This window comes from Ranitomeya imitator, chromosome 2 (genome assembly GCF_032444005.1).
Source record: "Ranitomeya imitator isolate aRanImi1 chromosome 2, aRanImi1.pri, whole genome shotgun sequence".
In the NCBI taxonomy this organism is placed as follows: domain Eukaryota; kingdom Metazoa; phylum Chordata; class Amphibia; order Anura; family Dendrobatidae; genus Ranitomeya; species Ranitomeya imitator.
In genome coordinates, this window is record NC_091283.1 from 291,130,564 (window position 1) to 291,156,023 (window position 25,460).

The 25,460-nt window shown below is 44.6% G+C and overlaps 1 pseudogene; it reads left to right on the forward strand.

The window, feature by feature from the left end:
- LOC138666428 (zinc finger protein 850-like) overlaps positions 1-25,460 on the forward strand; it is a 61,633-nt pseudogene that overhangs the window by 29,550 nt on the left and 6,623 nt on the right.

The following is a 25,460-nucleotide window of genomic DNA, read 5'->3' on the forward strand; positions in this document are numbered from 1 at the left end:
ATTTTTTTTTTATTTTTTTTTTACAAGTGTGGAAATTTTTTTTTTTACTTTTTCACTTTGTCCCAGGGGGGGACATCACAGATCACCGATCTGACAGTGTGCACAGCACTCTGTTAGATCGGTGATCTGACATACAGCCGGGCAGGATTAGAGCTGCAGCTGCAGCCTGATCCTGACCCGGAAGTGCTCCCTGCAGGACCCGGATGCAGCCCGGCGGCCATTTTGGATCCGGGGACTGCAGGGAGAAGACGCTCGGTACACGGTGAGCACATCACCGTGTACCGATCGTCTCAGGGAAGCCCGCAGGGAGCCCCCTCCCTGCGCGATGCTTCCCTGCACCGCCGGCACACCGCGATCATCTTTGATCGCGGTGTGCCGGGGGTTAATGTGCCGGGAGCGGTCCGTGACCGCTCCTGGCACATAGTGCCGGATGTCAGCTGCGATAGGCAGCTGACACCCGGCTGCGATCGGCCGCGCTCCCCCCGTGAGCGCGGCCGATCGCATATGACGTACTATCCCGTCCATGGGAATTAAGTCCCAGGTCACCTGGACGGGATAGTACGTCATATGGGATTAAGGGGTTAAATATTATGCCTCGTTGTCTCTTTTTTTTTTGCCAATAATGGAGTCCTGTATATACTTTATTTTTTCTTTCTTTATATTGAGTTTGGTTATTTTATATTTACAGTAACTGATGAAGGTCGTATTGTGTAACCGAAACGTTTTGTTACTTGAGAAATAAACCGCTTGCATATGAGTTGAGTGCCAGGTCTTTTTTGCATGTCATTAAGGTTTTGGAACCTACCTTGGCACCTCCAAAACAGGCTGTGCACACGTCTATACGCTAAATTATAGCTTCTTTAGCAATGACCTTTTGTGGCTTACCCTACTTGTGGAGTGTGTCAATGGATAACTGTCAAGTCAGCAGTCTTCCCCATGATTGTGGAGCCTACTGTAACAGACTAAGGGACGTTTTTAAATGCTTAGGAAATCTTTGCTGGTGTTTTTTGTTAATTATTCTAATTTACTGAGATAATGACTTTTAGTTTTCATTAGCTGTAAGCCATAATCATCAACATTACCATTATGCATTGCATGACTTCATGTGAATAAATCGCTTTTTGCTCAACACTGGTGAGTGCGCTGTTACTTTTTCTTGTTTTGGATACATTTATGCAAACTGTTTTTCTCTGTGGAGCAGCACCCAGGTGGAGCTTACATAGCGATAACTTTTTTTCTATTGAGACTAAAGGCTTATACGGTGTGCTTATACCCCTGAAGCATAAAGGGTCTAACGTATAACGGCTGTGCGATTGCAATATTTCTGGACTGTGGATAAATATATTTAGTATTTTATATTTTTTTCCTGTTGAGATTGTGGGCCCAATTCCAGCTATTGCTGTCAGACCTGTGATTTCTAGCTACGCCACAGTGTATAGGATAATAGAGTATAATAAAATTGTTATGGACGTGACTTAACTAACATTGTGCAGTGATTCTGTTTTCCCTATAGTTAGGGATATTTCTTATTGGTAAAACTGTGATTTTTTTTCACATTAAACCTTTTTTTAAACTTTTTTAAACACCACAGATTAGTGCGATCATACAACATCCAAGCCTCTGATGGCTCCGGTGGTGCACTGTACTACTGTAGTGCCGTGTATCATCACTGCCTGTCAGTGTAATACTAACGGCCCCATACACATGAGATAAGTGTTGGCTGAACGGTCATTTGGCAGACGGCCATCTCTCCCAACTCCTCCATACACACAAATATTCCAGCTTTCCTGTGGTCTGTATGAGAGAGTCGCCCCCAGACTCCTCTAGCGGAGGATTATCTACAGGAAGAACAAACGGATTATCCTCTGAAATTCAGCATGCCAGATCCTTCTCTGCCCCAGCATCATCTGTTGGGAGGCCCCCAAATACATTATATGGTCGGCCAAACCCCCTAAATCAGTGCTTTCATGTAACTTTGCTCTAAGGTGTATGGGGGGGTTAAAAGGTAACTTATTGGACGCTGCCTCTGGCCCGGCCTAATAGACCTTCGTACATTGCAGCCCAGACACCATTATTAGGCATGCAAGTATTGTAGTAACTAGGCCGCCCCATACTATCCAGTACTTGGGGGCAGAGGGGCATTCAGCCGGACTCTCACACCTTAGATGCCATGTTTGCATTTGGCAGCAGTAAGTGGTTAAACTGCCAGGGTTTTTGTTGCAGCCACTCTGTACCATCCCTGCAGTGAACATCTATGTTCTGGTGCCCGAAAGACTTAATTTTTTTTAAACAATTGTTTATTGTGTGAAAAAATAAAATGTGTCTTCTTGTAAAAAGAAAAATACATGGAAAAAGCAGAATTGTTGGAGCCAATTTTCTTTAGAAACATTTTAATATGTGTTTATTTTCTGGTGTTTTTCTTGTAATATAGGAAAGTCTAATGACCGAAATAAACCCCATAAATCACTGTACATGGAGACGTTGGGATCAGATAATTTCTGTCCGCGGTGTTTGTGGGGAAAAAATATATATTTTCTAAAAGCCTCAAACTTCTGTGTGTGAATCAGACCTGAGATCTAACGTGATAGAAGATTACAGTGCGGGGAAGATGGGAAACCTTCATATAGACGGCCGGGGGTGATGGAGTCAGTGACCGACTCTGGACAAATATGTTTCTAGAGCCGTAGTAGAAGATGAAGATGTCGTCCTCATCATGAAGTAGTTATTTCTCCTGTCACGTGTAATGAATATCTCCTGCAGTATTGCTAATGCTGATTCCAGTGTCTGTAAATGAGACAAGAATTAGCGTTATGGAAGATGAGTCTATGAGGAACGTATTCAGCTGCCGACTCCGAGGAAGAAACTGCTTGTTGTCTGTGGCCTAAATATATAGGTTTTATTAGTAGATGTAAATACTGTAAAATAATAAATCTCATATGTTTCCCTTATTATCTCCAGTAATTGTATTATTACACAAGATTTTTATGATGTTACATCGGCTCATCTTCTTCTCATTCAGGTCTCTACAATATCGGATCCTCTCAGTGAAGATCTTCTATATAAGAGAATTTTCCTGATTTACCCATCGAAGATGGATATGGACAGAGACAAGATGGCGGAGAGGATATTACACCTCACCCTAGAGATCCTCTTCCGGCTTACTGGAGAGGTGAGAGATTCTGATGACGTCACATTACATCATTCTTATCTATGGGAATAACAGATGGACAGAACTGGGGAGGTGAGGACTCTGGAAATGTCAGTAGTGAGATTTATTAATGTGTCTCTCCATAACCAGGATTACACAGTAGTGAAGAAGACCACTAGTGAACGCTGTCAGGACCCTGTGTCTGAGGGATGTGGAAGACCCCTGAGCCCAATCACAGGGCCTCCACCTCACCCCCTGATACATGAGGACATCAATGACCAGAAGATCCTAGAACACATCTGCGAGATGATTGAGTTGCTGACTGGAGAGGTGACACTGCTGGGACATTATACAGTAACGCTATGAAGGGATCAGGGGATGATTGTATCATTGTATGTGTCAGGTTCCTATAAGGTGTCAGGATGTCGCTGTCTATTTCTCCATGGAGGAGTGGGAGTATTTAGAAGGACACAAAGATCTGTATAAGGACGTCATGATGGAGGTTCCCCAGCCCCTCACATCACCAGGTAATAGACAGGACTAAATACACACGGCCTATTATTATCTGTATGTAAAGAATGAATTCAGTCCCTGTATGTGTTTCCTTCAGATCTATCCAGTAAGAGGACAACACCAGAGAGATGTCCCCATCCTCTTCTTCCACAGGACTGTAAACAAGAAGATCCCAATGTTCCTCAGGATCATCAGGTAGATGGAGAGAAGGTGTCAGGAGATCTCCCCTATGATGTGTAGACGGCTGTGCAGGTCTTGTGCTCAGTCTTGTTTTATCCCCCAGTATTATATGTTTTATACTTGTGTAATGAGAACGGTGGAGATGGCAGGATTAGAGCTGATCATAGATGTGACTTCTCCATCTGTCTGTTACTTTTGCAATATTTATTTCAGGGTGAAGATCTGACCCATATTAATACTACAGAGACATATGTGAGGAGTGATGAGCGGTGTAAAGAGGAGATTACTACATATGACTACCCAGGTGAGTAGTAATCACTAAATGCAGACAAGTAACAGATTCTTGTCCACCACCGGCTGTGGCTGCTTTATCAGTGGTGTAGTCCGGCCGTATCACAATCGTGCGATCACCATTTGGCCTCCCGACCACAACATTCTCCTCCACCAAAAACTGTTCAAATGACTTTGGGTATTGAAAGCCATTTTCTATAGAACTTACCACCTGGATGATCCATCTACCCCCTGGGATTAGAAAACACTGACCTTACCTGCCCAGATCTGTAAACAACAAAGTCAAGACAGCACCCGTAGAATGTGCTGACAAGTTAGAAAATCACTTGAAGAATTATATTATGATGGGTCTGTAAGAGAAAGCAGAGGGTAATGATGCTGTTGGCTTCCTAGATCCCTGGTATCTAATTGGATGAATCTACCTTCTCCCCCTTCTGTGCTGCTGAATGTGCTCATATGGTCCCTACAAGACCAGGTCCAGTCTTCCTGTACAAACTTTGCTTTTATGATTTACAACATTAAATGTGCAGTGAGGGCCAAGTGTGAATTTCTGTACAATAACAGCAGAGTTTCCCTTTATCCTGACTTTTAAATTTCTTTTAAAACCTTCTAACTTCAAACAGGATTGTGATAAACTACAGGAAAACTATTACACCTGTGCCATGATATATCTCTAAGCTGTGCACGGCTGATGGCTGTAATATACATTTATTCACACCTGCAGGAGATGTGTTGACCTTGCTCGAGCACTGGTTTCATGGATTCACTCCACGTCCTAAATGACATTATGTGTTCGATCCTAAGGAGTTTACCTTACTGCACAATCTCTCCTGAAATGGGAGCACTAATATTTTCTCTACTCTTCTGGTCAGGACTCATAGTAGCTCCAATGGTCCACCATAAATGAGTGCAACTTTGGTTTAGTGTTGGAGTTCTCCCCTCGTACATACTTTGTTGGGGATGTAACATACTTTTTTATTCTTTGTGGTTTTTTTACCTGTTCATTCTGTATGATAGTTTGATTGTGGTGGGATCGGCCTACCTCACTTATGTGAGTGTGTAACTGATAGTCTTAAAAAGCTCTCCATCGCCTCTTCCAAATGCCGAAGATCTAAATTTAAAGTGAACCTGTCAGCTGGATTGTGCACAGTAACCTACAGACAGTGTCAGGTCAGCGCCGTTATACTGATCACATTGATACGTGGTCATGAAATTCGTCTTGTGGTTGTTGTTTAATCTTTATTTGTAGTTTTCAGTTAATGAGATTCTCTGGCTGTGGGTGTGGCTGGGGCTGTGGGCGGAGCTGGGGCTGGGGCTGTGTGCGGGGCTTTATGTTGTACTCTGATTACATATTCATCTGTATTGGCTTATGACAGGTCACTGATCCCTCAGTGACCTGCCCCCTATTTTACATAATGCGTATAATAGTGTTGATATTATTGTTGATTTTGCCTATAATGTGGCTATTATGAGGCTTAAAAAAAAACCATCCAGCAAAATGACACCGGAGGCTCCTGTCCAGTAACATCTATCTCTTACTTATAGATGATACTGCACAGGCGCTGCCATCGCTGGTGACATTTTGCTGGATTGGTTTATAGAAACCCTGTTGCTTCTCAATAGCCTTTGAGCCGCTACAGGTAGGTGCATGCATTGCAGAATTGCCTGTGAAATTTTCTGCGCAGATTCTGCATCTCTTGGCAGAAAGCACAGGTAAAAATCCGCATGGATTTGATGCTTATTTTTTATTCGGATTTGTATGCGTTTTTGAAAGCCAAATATAGAAAAAAAAAGAATTGTGAAGTCATTTCTTGTCCAACCTCTTCATTTACATACTCCACTGAACAATAATGTTTACACACACAGAAAGAACGAGATAGATAGATACATAAATTGATAGATGGATAATAGATAGATCTATAGATAGATAATACCAAGCCCGATGTTTAGGAATAAACATAATAAAATAGTACATAAAAAAGTGAAATAAAGACACACACAAAATCTGCGTTAGGCCGGAGTCCCATTTGCGAGAAACTCGCAAGAGTCTCGGACCTTATTACCCAGGACTGCCGCCGACACTCGGGACTGGAGTGGTAAGCTGCACAGAAATACATGCAGCCGTACACTCCGGTCCCGAGTGGCAGTGCCGAGTATTCATGCGAGAGACTCATGCGAGTTTCTCACAAGTGTGACCCCGGCCTTAAACGCAATATCTGTTTAATTTATTTTTAAAAAATGGTGTGTGCTCCCGCGCAATTTTCTGCACCACAGAGGGAAAGCCAGCGACTAGGGGCCGATGTTTATAGCCTGGGAAGGGGTTAATACCCATGGATCTTCCCAGGTTATGAATATCACCCCTGTAGCTGTATATTTAGTTTTTACTGGCTATTAAAATAGGGCCCCCCCCCAAAAAAAAAAAAAAACTATGTGGGGTCCCCCTATAATTAATAGCCAGAAGTGGCTATGCAGACAGCTGCGGGCTGATATTCGTAGCCTAGGAAGTGGTCATGGGTATTGACCCCTCCCCGGCTACAAACACCAGCTCAGAGCCTATTCCGGCATTTAGCCTCTCTTCCCACTCCCATGTAGCGGTGGCATATGGGGCAGTAGATGGGGGTTGATACCACCTTTGAATTGTAAGGTGACATCAAGCCGGCTTAGTAATGGGAGAGGCGTCAATAAGATACCTATCCATTACTAATGCTGTAGTTGTTAATGGGTTAAATAAACAAAGACACAGCCAGAAAAAAGTATTTTAATGAAATAAAACACTACACAGTTTTGCCATCTTTATTGTTCTGCCAATCCATGCGACGCCCTCGATCTCCTGCAAAAAAAGAAAAAATAATAAACCAACACAAATACTCCCTGGTCCGACGCAGTCCATTTAATAACGACTGTCCCACGACGATCTCCCCTATAGAGGGTTCACATGAGCAGATGTGACAGCACTATAGGCCTCCAGTGGCTCCTGCAGTGCAACACTGAAGAGGTTACCTGAGTTCAGGCTCTCACTTTACGGCAACGCTGCGTGAGAATTTTCCCACGCAGCGGTGCCGCAAGTGCCAGTATGAACTATACTGAACTCACGGCGGAGGGATACAGTGCATAGGATTACCTCCTCTCACTGTATCACCGGAGCCCCTGGAGAGAGGTCGCATCTGCCGATATGACAGCTCTCCACGGGAGATCGTCGTTGGACGCTCATTATTACATGGATTACATCGGATCAGCAAGTATACTTGTTTTTTTATTTTTATTTTTTTTTACAGGTGATCAAAGGCTTTGGAGACTAGGTGTATGGTCAGTATGTATGATATGTGTATAAAATAATTTTTTTTTTTTTAGACTTGAACACAGTAGCAAGATGATGGTACTACTACTGTCCCATTATCTGTCCCATTATCCAGCTTCCTATAGCTGGATGGGACTAGTAGTCTGATCGGAAGATGCCCGCCCACACAAAGCCACACACACACAGATACACACACACACACACACACACACACACACAGCCATACACACACAGATACACACATACACACACAGACACGCACATCTTCTCCATACACAGTCTCCGCCCACACTCTTCCCCCTCCCCATCTGCAGTGTTTCTCACAGGCACATCTGCAGCACATCCACAGATCTTTTTTAAACCTGCGATATTGCTGCGGATTGGCCTGACACAATGGAAGTCAATGGGTTCAGAAACGCTAGATATCCGCAAAAAGAATTGACATGCTGTGGGAAAATAACTGCAATCCCGCGCATTTTTCCACTGCATGTGCACTACAAATGTCAATTTCAGATTGACTAATATTGCTTGTGCACTACACTGTGGATTTGATGCAATTCCGCACGTCCAAAAACTCTGCAGATCCGCATCAAAATCCACTATGTGTGCACATAGCCTAATGTTTTTCCATTGACAGATCATGGACCTGTTTGGACTTGTTTTTTGGGAGATGAGAATTGGTATTATTTTCGCCTACATAACATTGATTGGTTTCTTTTTACTCTATATTTGTGAGGCAGAATGAACAAACAGTTGAACACCACACACTACTGGTTCATCTAATAAGGTTTTCTATTAGACTGTGAACTGTCATTGTCTTGGTAAATAAAGTTTTTACATAGCTTGCCATTTTTATGGATAGTTTAATTAGAAATGTTCAAAAATATAAAACTCAAGGATATTTTATTAAAAAAATAATTGTTTTTTTATCTTTGCAGATGACTGTACCAGGAGATCAGAAGGACAGCTGACCTCTTCAATTTTTAAATATGATGATCTTGAGATCCTACAAGATACAACTGAAGTGAATGCTATTACTCCAGTTATAAAATCATTCATTCACAGCAAAGATCTGTCAGCTGATCCTTTGAAACAGATCATGTCTTCTGATTCATTACCAACTACTAAGGAAAATGAAAGTCACAAAAGAGGCATTAAAAAACAAACTGCTCCTAAAGCAAAGAAGTCATTTTCATGTTCAGAATGTGGGAAATATTTTAACATGAAAGCGAACCTTGATAACCACCAGAGAACTCACACAGGGGAGAAGCCTTTTTCCTGTTCAGAATGTGGGAAATGTTTTAATCAGAAAGAGCATCTTACTGGACATCAGAGAACTCACACAGGAGACAGACCTTTTTCATGTTCCAAATGTGGGAAATGTTTTAACCGGAAAGTGGTTCTTGATAGACACCAGAGAACTCACACAGTGGACAGACCTTTTTCATGTTCAGAATGTGGGAAATGTTTTAACACGAAAGCGTATCTTGATACCCACCAGAGAACTCACACAGGGGTTAAGCCTTATTCCTGTTCAGAATGTGGGAAATGTTTTAACACGAAAGCGTATCTTAATACCCACCAGAGAACCCACACAGGGGAGAAGCCTTTTTCCTGTTCAGAATGTGGGAAATATTTTAGCTGGAAATCAGATTTGGTTAAGCACCAGAGAACTCACACAGGGGAGAAGCCTTATTCATGTTCAGAATGTGGGAAATGTTTTAAATGGAAATCAGATTTGGTTAAGCACCAGAGAACCCACACAGGGGAGATGCCTTTTTCCTGTTCAGAATGTGGAAAATGTTTTAAACTGAAATCGGCTTTGGTTATTCACCACAGAACCCACACGGGGGTGAAACCTTTTTCATGTTCAGAATGTGGCAAATGTTTTAGCGAGAAATCAGTTTTGGTTAAGCACCAGAGAACCCACACAGGGGAGAAGCCTTTTTCCTGTTCAGCATGTGGGAAATGTTTTAATCGGAAAGAGCATCTTATTAGACATCAGAGCAGTCACACAGAGGAGAAGCCTTTTTCCTGTTCAGAATGTGGGAAATGTTTTAATCGGAAAGAGCATCTTACTGCACATCAGAGGACTCACACAGGGGACAGACCTTTTTCATGTTCAGAATGTGGGAAGTGTTTTAACACGAAAGCGCATCTTGATTACCACCAGAGAACTCACACAGGGGAGAAGCCTTTTTCCTGTTCAGAATGTAGGAAATGTTATAACCGGAAAGAGTTTCTTGTTAGACACCAGAGAACACACACAGGGGAGAAGGCTTTTTCCTGTTCAGAATGTGGGAAATGTTATAACCGAAAAGAGGTTCTTGATAGACACCAGAGAACTCACACAGGGGACAGACCTTTTTCATGTTCAGAATGTGGGAAATGTTTTAACACGAAAGCGCATCTTGATTACCACCAGAGAACTCACACAGGGGTTAAGCCTTTTTCCTGTTCACAATGTGGGAAATGCTTTAATCGGAAAGAGCATCTTATTAGACATCAGAGCAGTCACACAGAGGAGAAGCCTTTTTGATTTTCTTAATGTGGGAAATATTTTACTTGGAAATCAACTGTTAATAAACATCAGAGATGTCACGTAGGGGAGAAGCCATTTTTATGTTCATAATGTTGGAATAGTTTTAACCAAAATTCGATAAAGGGGTTCTCTCATGTCATTCCTCATGTTTGCTGACAAAAGGATAAAACTAAACTTTATTAATTCCAAATGTATAACTATACCCATAATTCACCCCCTGAAGGTGACTAATAGAAAAAACATGTACCCCACATTTCAGTATATAGGGTGAGGTGAGGTATACACACTCACTCTCAAAGCCTCTCACTTCTATGGGTTTCATCGTCCTCACTAGGGTTGAGCGACTTTTAGTTTTTTAGGGTCGAGTGGAATCGGCCGATTATCGCGAAAAGTCGGGGATCGACCGAAACACGAAACCCAATGCAAGTCAATGGGGAAGCATAGTCGGCAGTGAGTGGAGGCCAGGAAAACACCTACAGTGCCCATTTTAATGGCAAAAACATCCATTCTTGTTACTGAAGCTTGTCAATCTTAATTTACCTTATAATAATAGTTAGGCATTGGAAATTGGGGGTCATTTGGCTAAAGTTGTGGGGGGGTAGGGCTGGTTCAAGTATTTAGTGGGCCCAGGTAATCTGGACCACCTCAGGGCAGTGGAGCAGGGAAAGGTAAGTATTTAAACTTTGCAAGTGCTGTGATCCTGAGCAAGCAGGGGGGGCCCACTCGTTGGCACTGGCACAGGGCCCCTCAAAGTACGGCGGTGTGTTTGCATGGCGGGGGCGCCTCCCACCGGCAGCGACTCTTTTTGCGTACTATGAGGGGCCCTGTGCCAGTGACGTCACCAACGAGTATTCCCCCCCCACCTGATGAAGGAACCTGCACTTTCATCTGCACCTTCCTCTTTGTCCGTGTAAGGTGTTATGGTATGCGGGAAGGGGAACCTGACTTTCAGCAGGGTCACATTCTTGCTGTGTAGCGTGCACGGGGAATGTAGCGTTCTGGGTCAATGTACCAGCAGACTCATCTATCACTGGCTGGACAATGGGCAGGATGAGGAGGAAACAAAGATATAGGCCCAAAGAATAAAGTGGGCTAAATGCAGTTCAAAATTTAGTAAGAGGACTAACCAGGGGGCATTGCTTTGTTCAGTGGAGTACAACTGTTATGAGAGGCTGACACAGTGAGTAGGCCCAAATCAGTAAGTAGGCTAAATGCAGATCAAAATTGGTAACAGTAGTAAACAGGTGGCACTGGTTTTTTCAGTGTAGGAGAACATCAAGGAGCGGCAAACACCGTTGGTAGGGCCAACAAAACAAGTAGGCCAAATGCAGTGTTATATTAAAAACAATTTAACGAGAGCCTGAAGATAGAAGCTAGGGAAAGGCAACCTGGAGAGCACCTTGGAGCGGAAGACACCGTTTGTAGAACCCAGACCCAACTTGTAGGCCTAATGCAGTGTTGTTTCAACAACTATTTAACAAGAGCCTGAAGATTGAAGCTCAGGGAAGGCAACCAGGAGAACACCTTGGAGCGGCAGACACTTGTAGTAGGCCCCAACCCAACTAGTAGCCCCACTGCAGTTGTTCGATTAAAAAACTATTTAACGAGAGCCTGAAGATTGAAGCTCAGGAAAGGCAACCTGGAGAACACCTTGGAGCGGCAAACACCGTTAGTAGGCCCCAACCAAACTTGTAGCCTCACTGCAGTTGTTCGATTAAAAAACTATTTAACAAGAGCCTGAAGATTGAAGCTCAGGAAAGGCAACCTGGAGAACACCTTGGAGCGGCATACACCGTTAGTAGGCCCCAACCCAACTAGTAGCCCCACTGCAGTTGTTCGATTAAAAAACTATTTAACAAGAGCCTGAAGATTGAAGCTCAGGAAAGGCAACCTGGAGAACACCTTGGAGCGGCATACACTGGTATTAGGCCCCACCCCAACTAGTAGCCCCACTGCAGTTGTCCAATTAAAAAACTATTTAACGAGAGCCTGAAGATTGAAGCTCAGGAAAGGCAATCTGGAGAACACCTTGGAGCAGCATACACCGTTAGGCCCCAACCAAACTAGTAGCCCCACTGCAGTTGTCCGATTAAAAAACTATTTAAAGAGAGCCTGAAGATTGAAGCTCAGGAAAGGCAACCTGGAGAACACCTTGGAGCAGCATACACCGTTAGTAGGCCCCACCCCAACTAGTAGCCCCACTGCAGTTGTCCAATTCCAAAACTATTTAACGAGAGCCTGAAGATTGAAGCTCAGGAAAGGCAACCAGGAGAACACCTTGGAGCGGCATACACCGTTAGTAGGCCCCAACCCAACTAGTAGCTCCCCAACCCAACTAGTAGCTCCACTGCAGTTGTTCGATTAAAAAACTATTTAACGAGAGCCTGAAGATTGAAGCTCAGGAAAGGCAACCTGGAGAACACCTTGGAGCAGCATACACCGTTAGTAGGCCCCAACCCAACTAGTAGCCCCACTGCAGTTGTTCGAGTAAAAAACTATTTAACGAGAGCCTGAAGATTGAAGCTCAGGAAAGGCAACCTGGAGAACACCTTGGAGCGGAAGAATCAGTTTGTAGACCACAACGAAACTTGTGGCCCCAATGCAGTTTTATAATTCTGACAGGCTGAAAACCAGCCTTTTTTTTTTTTTTCTTTAGAGGAGAAAAGCTGTATTGTGGCGCAGACAGACACTGCTAGTAGGCCTTACACCACAAAGTTGGCTCACTGCAGGTTGAAAAAAAAGGTACATGGGTACACGGTTGGCATTGGTGTGCTCAGCGGAGGACAAATGGAAGAATGGACCGCAGACAGACTTAGTAGGCCTACAATAAAGAAAGTAGGCTCTATGCACTTTTAAATAGGTTCCAGGGGTACACAGGCAGCATTGGTGTGGTCAGCGGAGGACTATTGGAAGGAGGGACCGCAGACAGACTTAGTAGTCCTAAAATAAAAAAAATTAGGTTCAATGCAGTTCGAATTATCTTGCAGGGGTACACAGGCAGCATTGGTTTGTTCAGCGGAGGACGATTGGAAGGAGTGTCTGACACAGTTAGTACTCCCCAAAAATAAATAGATGTTAATGTCTCTCAAAACAACTAAACAAAAAAAAAAAAAAGGGTGGCATACTTAGGTAAAGGGGTAGGTTCCTCTGCTGAGTTTCAGACATAGTAATTTGGCGCCGCTAAGTATTTACTGATGTCAATATAGGACACTGACCCTGACTATTTTAACTAGCATCATACATGTCAACAAATTGGTATTGTCAATGCCAGGCATTGAAGGATGTCAGCGCATAGACTAACATTGGTGGAGCTGTGAGAGATAATTTTGCAAGTGGTAGAGCACTGTTTGAGCTGGGGGTAGAACTCTCTTGTGGCCGGCGGTACAGGCCCAGGGCCCTTCATGTTACAACGGTGTGTCTGACGTTGGTTGCGCGTCACCACCGCCAGAGACTCTTTATTGTACTATGGGGGACTCAGTGGCAGTGCCGTCGGCCAAAAGCGGGCACACCCACCTCTTCAGACAAACGTCACTCTCACGGGTGCTTGCGCCAAGTGGCGAGACCACGGCCCCGTGGGGGGGAGTTAGCGCATTTAGGGAGGTGTAAACATGTATGCTGGACAAACAGCTGCTGCAGATTAAGAGATTGGAACAGTCAGTAAGACCAGTCCACAAGCAAGACCTTTTTATAGGAAAGCTAGGTGTAAGCCGGGAAAGGTGGTGCAAAATAATTCGAAATCCATGAGTGGTTCATTTTAATGAAGGTTAGATCATCAACATTTTGGGTAGCCAGACGAGTTCTTTTTTCGGTCAATATTGAACCAGCAGCACTGAATACTCTTTCTGATAGCACACTAGCTGCTGGGCAAGCAAGCTCCTGCAATGCATATTCTGCCAATTCAGGCCAGGTGTCTATTTTGGATGCCCAGTAATCAAATGGGAATGACGGTTGAGGGAGAACATCGATAAGGGATAAAAAATAGTAACCATACTGGACAAATGTTGTCTCCTGTCACTTTGAATTGATGCTGCAGTACCTGTCCTATCTGCGGTCATTGCGAAATCACTCCGCAACCTGGTCAGAAAACCCCTCTGTCCAAGGCCACTTCTGATTTGTGCACCTCTAACACCTCTGCCCTGTTGCCCCCTGCAGCTCGTGTGAGAACCATCACCGGCGCTGTGTGCTGGGAATGCCTGAATCAAACAGTCTACCAGAGTTGCTTGTTTGGTTGCTAATATTTGTTTGAGGTTCTCATGTGGCATGATATTTTGCAATTTGCCTTTATAGCGAGGATCAAGGAGGCAGGCCAACCAGTAATCGTCATCGGTCATCATTTTAATAATGCGGGGGTCCCTTTTGAGGATACGTAAGGCATAATCCGCCATGTGGGCCAAATTTCCAGTTGTCAAATCTGCGGTTGTGCTGGGTTGAGGGGCAGTTTCAGGCAAATCTACGTCACTTGTCTTCCTCAAAAAACCTGAACCCGGCCTTGCAACGCCACCAGTTTCTATTGGCCCCGGAGAAGCTTCCTCATTCAAAAAATACTCATCCCCATCATCCTCCTCCTCTTCGCCTGCTACCTCGTCCTGTAGATTGCCCTGACCAGACAATGGCTGACTGTCATTAAGGCTTTCCTCTTCCTCGGCTGCAGACGCCTGCTCCTTTATGTGCATCAAACTTTGCATCAGCAGACGCATTAGGGGGATGCTCATGCTTATGGCGTTGTCTGCACTAACCAGCCGTGTGCATTCCTCAAAACACTGAAGGACTTGACACAGGTCTTGTACCTTCGACCACTGCACACCTGACAACTCCATGTCTGCCATCCAACTGCCTGCCCGTGTATGTGTATCCTCCCACAAATACATAACAGCACGCCTCTGTTCGCACAGTCTCTGCATGTGCAGTGTGGAGTTCCACCTTGTTGCAATGTCGATGATTAGGCGATGCTGGGGAAGGTTCAAAGACCGCTGATGGTTCTGCATACGGCTGGAGTGTACGGGCGAATGGCGGATATGCGTGCAAAGTCTGCGCACCTTCAGGAGCAGGTCGGGTAACCCCGGAAAACTTTTCAGGAAGCCCTGCACCACCAGGTTTAAGGTGAGCCAGGCAAGGAATGTGTTTCAGTTGTGAAAGGGCTATGGCAGCCATAAAATTCCTTCCGTTATCACTCACTACCTTGCCTGCCTCATGATTTACACTGCCCAGCCATGACTGAGTTTCTTGCTGCAAGAACTCGGACAGAACTTCCGCGGTGTGTCTGTTGTCGCCCAAACACTTCATTGCCAATACAGCCTGCTGACGCTTGCCACTAGCTGTTCCATAATGGGACACCTCGTGTGCAACAGTGGCAGCTGCGGATGGAGTGGTCGTGCGACTGCGGTCTGTGGACGAGCTCTCGCTTCTGCTGGAGGATGAGGAGGAGGAGGAGGGGTGGCGAAAGCCTACAGCCAACTGTTTCCTAGACCGTGGGCTAGGCAGAACTGTCCTAATATTGCTGTCCCCTGTGGACCCTGCATCCACCACATTAACCCAGTGTGCCGTGATGGACACGTAACGCCCGTGGCCATGCCTACTGGTCCATGCATCTGTTGTCAGGTGCACCTTTCTACTCACAGATTGCCTGAGTGCATGGACAATGCGGTCTTTTACATGCTGGTGGAGGGCTGGGATGGATTTTCTCAAAAAGAAGTGTCGACTGGGTAGCTCGTAGCGTGGTACAGCGAAGTCCATCAGGGCTTTGAAAGCTTTGCTTTCAACTAACCGGTAGGGCATCATCTCTAACGAGTCCAGGCTTGCAAGTGCATGGTGGTTAAATGTCTACGCATGCAACTTGTATTTAGATTTTTAACATTCTGACCTCTGCTGAAGGTCCTTGAGCATTTCTTACAGATGACTTTGCACTGATCATTTGGATGTTGGTTAAAAAAATGCCAGACTGCACTCTTCCTACTATCGGATACCTTTTTAGGCATTGCACACTGAGCTACTTTAACCGGATGGCCACGCTGTCCTACAACTGGTTTTGGTTTTGCCACACGTTTTGGCCAGATACGGGCCTGCCAGATGGAACCGGTTGCGATGTTGATGCCTGCTGCGGCTCCTCTTCCGCTTCAGAGCTACTGCCGGCTGCACCCTGTTCCCCCAATGGCTGCCAATCGGGGTCAACAACTGGGTCATCTATGACCTCCTCTTCTATGTCCTGTGCACCTTCCTCTGTGTCACCATGTAAGACGGTGCTATAGCGTACATGACGGGGCTCCATAGTCTCATCTGGGTCAGATTCTGGATCAGTACACTGCGAGGGCAATGTTGTGATCTGAGTCAAAGGAACAGCATAATAATCTGGCTGTGGCTGTGCATCTGTGCACTCCATGTCCGATTCATCTTGTAATGGGCATGGCCTGTTAGCAATTTCCCTTTCTAACCCAGGAACGGTATGTGTAAAGAGCTCCATGGAGTAACCCGTTGTGACGCATCCTTCTCTGTTGTTCTGCGTGAAGAACGCAAGGAAGCGACTTGTCCCTGACCGGGAACATCCACTGACGGCGCGCTGCTTTTACATTTTGCACTTTCCGAAGAGGAGGCAAAAGAGCTAGAGGCAGAGTCAGCAAGGAAAGCCAAAACTTGTTCCTGCTGCTCCGGCTTTAAAAGCAGTTTTCCTACTCCCAGAAAAGGGAGCGTTCTAAGCCTAGTGTAGCCAGACGGTGACGGTGGCTGAAGAACTCGAGACTTAGGTTCTATATTGCTTTTCCCACGACCATCTGATGCTCCACCACCACTACCATCATTACCAGCTGGCAATGACCGCCCACGGCCACGACCTCTTCCACCAGACTTCCTCATTCTTGGAAATATGTAATCAAACTAACAAATGGTATTTGGTACTGTAAAACCAGTTACAAGGTGGACGCAAAATTGTTGTGAATTTTAATCTCCCTTTATAGGTGTGAGACTGCAGGGAAAATCAGGCCCACTGGATTACAGTACACCGTTTCAGTGGCAGACAGTGGCTGACAGATATGCCAATAACAGGACTGACGCAGATGCACACACTGGAAATGGAAATAAAAATCCCCCCTTTTTTTTTTTTTTTTGATGGGAGACTAGTGAATAATTCTGGCCCACTGTTTTACAGTATTGTTTCAGTGGCACAAAATGACAGACCGATACCACAGACTGGACTGGCACAGATTTGCCAATATTAATCTCCCGTTCTTTTTTTTATGGGAGACTAGTGAATAAATCTGGGCCACTGTTTTACAGTATTGTTTCAGTGGCACAAAATGACAGATCGATACCACAGACTGGACTGGCACAGATTTGCCAATATTAATCTCCCCTTCTTTTTTTTCTTGATGGGAGACTAGTGAATAAATCTGGCCCACTGTTTTACAGTATTGTTTCAGTGGCACAAAATGACAGACAGATACCACAGACTGGACTGGCACAGAGGCACAGATTTGCCAATATTAATCTCCCCTTCTTTTTTTTTTGATGGGAGACTAGTGAATAAAACTGGCCCACTGTTTTACAGTATTGTTTCTGTGGCAGAAAATGAGAGATACCACAGACTGGACTGGCACAGATTTGCCAATATTAATCTCCCCTTTTTGTTTTTATATGGAAGACTAGTGAATAAATCTCGCCCTCTGTTTTACAGTATTGTTTCTGTGGCACAAAATGACTGACAGATACAACAGACTGGACTGGCACAGATGCACTGATTGGCAATACAAATCTCCCATTTTAGGTGTGGGATAGTGCAAAAAAATACAGGCCCACTGTTTCACACTACACAGTTTCAGGGGCAGAAAGTGGCTTGAAGATATACATATATATATATATATATATATATATATATATATATATATATATATATACCGTATATGGGACTGTACTACAATTACTATCTCCCTGCAGTAATCTCAGAAAAGTATGGCAGGCAGCAATAAAAAGGACTGCTGCACACAAAAGTGTGGACAAACAAACAAGATAGCTGCGCAGAAAGGAAGGAACAACAGGATTTGTGCTTTGAAAAAAGCAGTTGGTTTGCACAGCGGCGTACAAACAGCAATGCAGCTATCAGGGAGCCTTATAAGGCAGCCTAACAAGCTACAGAGCTGATGCACAGAAATCTAGCCTCCACTGTCCCTGCAAGGAAAAGGTGGTGTTGGACAGTGGAAATCGCTACAGCACAAGCGGTTTGGGGGTTTATATTCCCTGCCTAGCGCTATCCCTGCTTCTGACGAAGCGGCAGCAACCTCTCCCTATGCTCAGATCAGCAGCAGTAAGATGGCGGTCGGCGGGAACGCCTCTTTATAGCCCCTGTGACGCCGCAGACAGCAAGCCAATCACTGCCATGCCCTTCTCTAAGATGGTGGGGACTGAGAGCTATGTCATCACGCTGCCCACACTCTGCGTCCACCTTCATTGGCTGAGAAATGGCGCTGAACGCGTCATATGAAACGCGACTTTGGCGTGAAGGTAGCGTACCGCATGGCCGATCCCACACTGGGATCGGATCGGGTTTCATGAAACCCGACTTTTACCAATCCGTTTCGCTCAACCCTAGACCTCGCACACACACGGCTCTGCTCTGTACACCTCGTACCCACGGCTCCGCTCCGTACACCTCGTACTCACATAGCTCCGCTCCGTACACCTTGTACTCACATAGCTCCGCTCCAGATACCTCGTACTCACTTGGCTCCGCTCTATACACCTCGTACACACATGGCTCCGCTCTGTACACACACGGCTCCGCTCCATACAGCTCGTACACACGCGGCTCTGCTCCGTACACCTCGTACACACACGGCTCCGCTCTATACACCTCGTACACACATGGCTCCGCTCTGTACACACACGGCTCCGCTCTGTACAGCTCGTACACACACGGCTCCGCTCCGTACACCTCGTACACACACGGCTCTGCTACATCCACACTGTAAACCCCTCCTGACCCCACACATAAACTTCCCCTCATCCAGCACCATGACAACCAGCACAGCAGAGTCCTGCATACACTGAGGCCCCTGATCATGTGACCCTGACTCCTCCCCTCCTGTGACCTCATCACAGGTCCTGTGTGCACAGAGCAGCCGTAGAAATCTCAGGCCATTGTGGTCTCACCCAACTTCTGCTCTTTCTCCTTTTCTTGCAGGGGCCGCAGTGGATTTCATCCTGGATCCATAGAGCCGAATAGAGGAGCGATGTTCCTTCAGTCTGATGGTAATTGATGGTGATATTTGTCCAATGGTCACTTTACCGAGTAAATCCCACCAGGACTGTAGCAGGTAAAGACCCCAATATCCACAGGTGTCCCTTCTAATGGGGGAAAGAACCAAAGAAAACCCATCATATCCAGAGAAAAATAAACCCAGTACATGGAGACATTGGCCTCATATATCTCCTGTTTTCTTCTTACCAACAATCTCTTATAAAAGCCTCAAACTTCTGTGTGTGAATCAGACCTGAGATCTAACATGATAGAAGATTACAGTGCGGGGAAGACGGGAAACCTTCATATAGACGGCCGGTGGTGATGGAGTCAGTGACGGACTCTGGACAAATCTGTCTCTAGAGCCGTAGTAGAAGATGAAGATGTCGTCCTCATCATGAAGTAGTTATTTCTCCTGTCACGTGTAAGGCGTCTTTCACACTTCCGTTTTTACAATCTGCACAGGATCCGTCAAAATGTTGAAATGACGGATCCTGTGCAGAATGTTAAAAATGGGTGAACTGGGCCCATTTTTCTGACGGACCCCTCGAGGCTATGTGCACCTGTTGTGTATGCATCTTTGCAGCGGTTTTCCATACACAACACAACTCAGGTTAAAATAAAAATTAAAAAAAAATCACGATATTCTTACCTTCCGGCGTCCCGCGCAGGGTTACTGATGCTCGCGATGCTCCTAGCAGCTGGCGTTCCCAGTAATGCTTTGCATGCAATGACCTCTGATGACGTCGCGGTCTCACATCGGTAACTCTGCGGGGGACGCCGGAAGGTAAGAATATTGCGATTTTTTTTTTTAAATTATTTTTAGCATATCTTGTTACTATTGATGCTGCATAAGCAGTATCAATAGAAAAAAGACAGAGTGCGAGTGAGAGAGAATTTCCCTGACTGGAAATTCTTCCACGCATGCTCAATTTCAAAAGATGGCATCTGTCGCTGGGTTCCTGCTTTTGACAGTCGGCGACGGATCCTACGTCCATAGGCTTTCAATATAGCCAACGACGGACAGCGCAGGATCCGTCGCTGAGTGATTTTCCAACGTACAAAGAAAGGTTCCTCTGTGCGTTGTCCCCGCCCGACGGACAGCAATATTCCGACGAATGAAACAGATGGCCATCCTTCACAATCCGTCGCTAATACAAGTCTATGAGAAAAACAAGATCCAGCAGAAAAATTTGCTGGATCCTGTTTTTTCAAAAATCGACAGATTTTGACAGGAGCTAAAAGACGGAAGTGTGAAAGAGGCCTTATGAATATCTCCTGCAGTATTGCTAATGCCGATTCCAGGGTCGGTAAATGAGACGAGAATTAGCGTTATGGAAGATGAGTCTATGAGGAACGTATTCAGCTGCCGACTCCGAGGGAGAAAATGCTTGTTGTCTGTGGCCTAAATATATAGGTTTTATTAGTAGATGTAAAGAAGAAAACTAAATACTGTAAAATAATAAATCTCCGCATATGTTTCCCTTATTATCTCCAGTAATTGTATTATTACACAGGATTGTTATGATGTTACATCGGCTCATCTTCTTCTCATTCAGGTCTCTACAATATCGGATCCTCTCAGTGAAAATCTTCTATAGAAGACAATTTTCCTGATTTACCCATCAAGGATAGATATAGACAGAGACAAGATGGCGGAGAGAATATTACACCTCACCCTAGAGATTCTCTTCCGGCTTACTGGAGAGGTGAGAGATTATGATGACGTCAAATTACATCATTCTTATCTATGGGAATAACAGATGGACAGAACTGGAGAGGTGAGGACTCTGGAAATGTCTGTAGTGAGGTTTATTAATGTCCAACAGAAAGAAAAAATGAGCGGCACTGTCCCCACTACTCGGGTCTCTCTGGACCAACTTCAGGTGACAACAGCGCAATCTATTACTGGATGTTACTCTCCAATGATCCGTAATTATGTGGGACTTCGGGTGCTCTTCAGGAAAAATAGTCCATTGACAACAACTTCATAAGAAGAGGAAAGTATGAAGGCACTCACCAGTCTTCCAAAAAGATTCCTTTATTAACACCAGATAAAATTCATGGCCGGGGGAGTGCGAGCCGAAGCTCGTGTGAGCAGAGGGGGACGACGGCCGTTTCGCGCTGTGCCTGCGCTTCTACGGGTCACTCTGTGTTCGGATCAGACAGCGGAAATAGTGTACCAACCTAGACACCTCCCACCCCAAAACCCTCCCACAGATCAAGAAATACACAAATTAAAAAGCACATTTAAAAACATCAAAAATTGCTTCTAAAGATCTAAGATCGATCTATTAACTGTGATCACAATAATACCATAACTCAATCAATAATACAGGTTCATAATCCCCCTGACTCAAGCGTGTTTTACCTCTATAGAAAAATGGACATATCCACACGATCATTAAAGCCGAGCGGGCCCTGCGCATCACTGCGCATGATCCACCTGGCCTCACGTCTCAGAAGCAAGTTGTTCCAATCTCCTCCTTGAGCAGGTAAAGTAACCCTTTCTATTCCCGCAAAAGTGAGGCATTGTGCATTACCACTATGTTTCTCTCTCATGTGCGTAATCAGGCGTGGAACTCCTTTACCTGTCACCACTGACCGGCAATGTTCGCGGAAACGTATGAATAATGGTCGGATAGTCTTCCCAATATAATACAGTCTACATGGGCAAAATATAACATACACTGTATGGTCCGATCTACAAGTAATAAAATCATTAACCATATGTTCTACAGCTCCCATGTGCAAGATGCGATCGGTCATACGCTGATGACAATATGAACAGTGTCCGCATTTGAAATTGCCTCTGGGGGTGACTGAACTAAGCCAATTACTACCCTGGCTAACGATTCGATTCCTCACTATTTTATCCCTCAGTCTTACACTCCTTTTGTTGGCTATCAGCGGACCTCTCGCTACTATTTCTGACAACTTTGTCGCGTTCTAACAAATGCCAGTTCTTCTTTATGGCCAATCTTATTTGTTGGTCCATATTGCTGTATTTAAAACAAAAAGTGAAACGTTTCTCAACCTGTTGTTTTCGACTAATTACCCGCTTGTTTGTTGCTCTATTCTTCCTCTCATTGCTCACTCTGTCCAAGGTTGTGGTTAGTAGATCTTTAGGGTATCCTCTCTGTTCTAATCTGACCTTCATCTCTTCGGATTGACGCAGGAAACTTTCTTCCGTATTATTCATCCTACTTACCCTAACAAACTGGCTATATGGAAGGGCTCTTTTAGTGTGCATCGGGTGGAAACTATCGTAGCGCATCATGGTGTTAGCTGCTACCGGTTTCCGATAAAGCGACGTACAGATCTTCCCTTCTTTTGCCTCTATCAGGACATCCAGAAATTCTAGTTTCTGACCTCCGAACACGGAGGTAAAGGCCATGTTCATGTCATTGATCTGATTCAATCCTGTCACAAAATCCTGAAATATATCCTCTGTGCCATCCCAGATCACTATTTTGTCATCTATATATTTTGATAGAATTTAATGTGCTTAAGAAAGACATTATCACTCGAATATATGTATTTTTCCTCAAATACACCTAAAAACAAATTAGCGAAGGTGCATGCTACCGGAGTCCCCATCGCAGTCCCAACTTCTTGTACGTACCAATTATCCAAAAAGGTGAACGCATTATGGTTGAGAATAAAATTTAACCCCTCACACACGAATTCCACAAATTCCCGACTTTTATTGGTATCCTATTTAAAAGATACTAATTCTTTTCTTAACAGTATAGAAGGTTTTGACTGGCAGGATCCTTTTCTCTAGCATCAATCAATGTAGAGAGTTTGTATACCAGAATACCTCAGAAAATAGGAGTGGATATGATTGAATTAGTTTTGAACACTACCAATAAAAGTCGGGAATTTGTGGAATTCGTGTGTGAGGGGTTAAATTTTATTCTCACCCATAATGCGTTCACCTTTTTGGATAATTGGTACGTACAAGAAGTTGGGACTGCGATGGGGACTCCGGTAGCATGCACCTTCGCTAATTTGTTTTTAGGTGTATTTGAGGAAAAATACATATATTCGAGTGATAATGTCTTTCTTAAGCACATTAAATTCTATCAAAGATATATAGATGACATAGTAGTGATCTGGGATGGCACAGAGGATATATTTCAGGATTTTGTGACAGGATTGAATCAGATCAATGACATGAACATGGCCTTTACCTCCGTGTTCGGAGGTCAGAAACTAGAATTTCTGGATGTCCTGATAGAGGCAAAAGAAGGGAAGATCTGTACGTCGCTTTATCGGAAACCGGTAGCAGCTAACACCATGATGCGCTACGATAGTTTCCACCCGATGCACACTAAAAGAGCCCTTCCATATAGCCAGTTTGTTAGGGTAAGTAGGATGAATAATACGGAAGAAAGTTTCCTGCGTCAATCCGAAGAGATGATGGTCAGATTAGAACAGAGAGGATACCCTAAAGATCTACTAACCACAACCTTGGACAGAGTGAGCAATGAGAGGAAGAATAGAGCAACAAACAAGCGGGTAATTAGTCGAAAACAACAGGTTGAGAAACGTTTCACTTTTTGTTTTAAATACAGCAATATGGACCAACAAATAAGATTGGCCATAAAGAAGAACTGGCATTTGTTAGAACGCGACAAAGAGTTGTCAGAAATAGTAGCGAGAGGTCCGCTGATAGCCAACAAAAGGAGTGTAAGACTGAGGGATAAAATAGTGAGGAATCGAATCGTTAGCCAGGGTAGTAATTGGCTTAGTTCAGTCACCCCCAGAGGCAATTTCAAATGCGGACACTGTTCATATTGTCATCAGCATATGACCGATCGCATCTTGCACATGGGAGCTGTAGAACATATGGTTAATGATTTTATTACTTGTAGATCGGACCATACAGTGTATGTTATATTTTGCCCATGTAGACTGTATTATATTGGGAAGACTATCCGACCATTATTCATACGTTTCCGCGAACATTGCCGGTCAGTGGTGACAGGTAAAGGAGTTCCACACCTGATTACGCACATGAGAGAGAAACATAGTGGTAATGCACAATGCCTCACTTTTGCGGGAATAGAAAGGGTTACTTTACCTGCTCAAGGAGGAGATTGGAACAACTTGCTTCTGAGACGTGAGGCCAGGTGGATCATGCGCAGTGATGCGTAGGGCCCGCTCGGCTTTAATGATCGTGTGGATTTGTCCATTTTTCTATAGAGGTAAAACACGCTTGAGTCAGGGGGATTATGAACCTGTATTATTGGTTGAGTTATGGAGTTATGGTATTATTGTGATCACAGTTAATAGATCGATCTTAGATCTTTAGAAGCAATTTTTGATGTTTTTAAATGTGCTTTTTAATTTGTGTATTTCTTGATCTGTGGGAGGGTTTTGCGGTGGGAGGTGTCTAGGTTGGTACACTATTTCCGCTGTCTGATCAGAACACAGAGTGACCCGTAGAAGCGCAGGCACAGCGTGAAACGGCCGTCGTCCCCCTCTGCTCACACAAGCTTCGGCTCGCACTCCCCCGGCCATGAATTTTATCTGGTGTTAATAAAGGAATCTTTTTGGAAGACTGGTGAGTGCCTTCATACTTTTCTCTTCTTATGAGGTTTATTAATGTGTCTCTCCATAACCAGGACTATACAGTGGTGAAGAAGACCTCTAGTGAGCGCTGTCAGGACCCTGTGTCTGAGGGATGGGGAAGACCCCTGAGCCCAATCATGGGGCCCCCACCTCACCCCTTGATCCATGAGAACATCCTGGAACTCACCTACAAGATGATTGAGCTGCTGACTGGAGAGGTGACACTGCTGGGAATGCTGGGACATTATACAGTAACGCTATGAAGGGATCGGGGGCATGACGGTATCATTGTATGTGTCAGGTTCCTATAAGGTGTCAGAATGTCGCCGTCTATTTCTCCATGGAGGAGTGGGAGTATTTAGAAGGACACAAAGATCTGTACAAGGACGTCATGATGGAGGTTCCCCAGCCCCTCACATCACCAGGTAATAGGACTAAATACACACGGCCTATAATTATCTGAATGTAAAGAATGAATTCAGTCCCTGTATGTGTTTCCTCCAGATCTATCCAGTAAGAGGACAACACCAGAGAGATGTCCCCATCCTCTTCTTCCACAGGACTGTAACCAAGAAGATCCCAGTGTTCCTCAGGATCATCAGGTAGATGGAGAGAAGGTGTCATGAGATCTCCCCTATGAAGTGTAGACGGCTGTGAAGGTCTTCTGTTCAGTCTTGTTTTATCC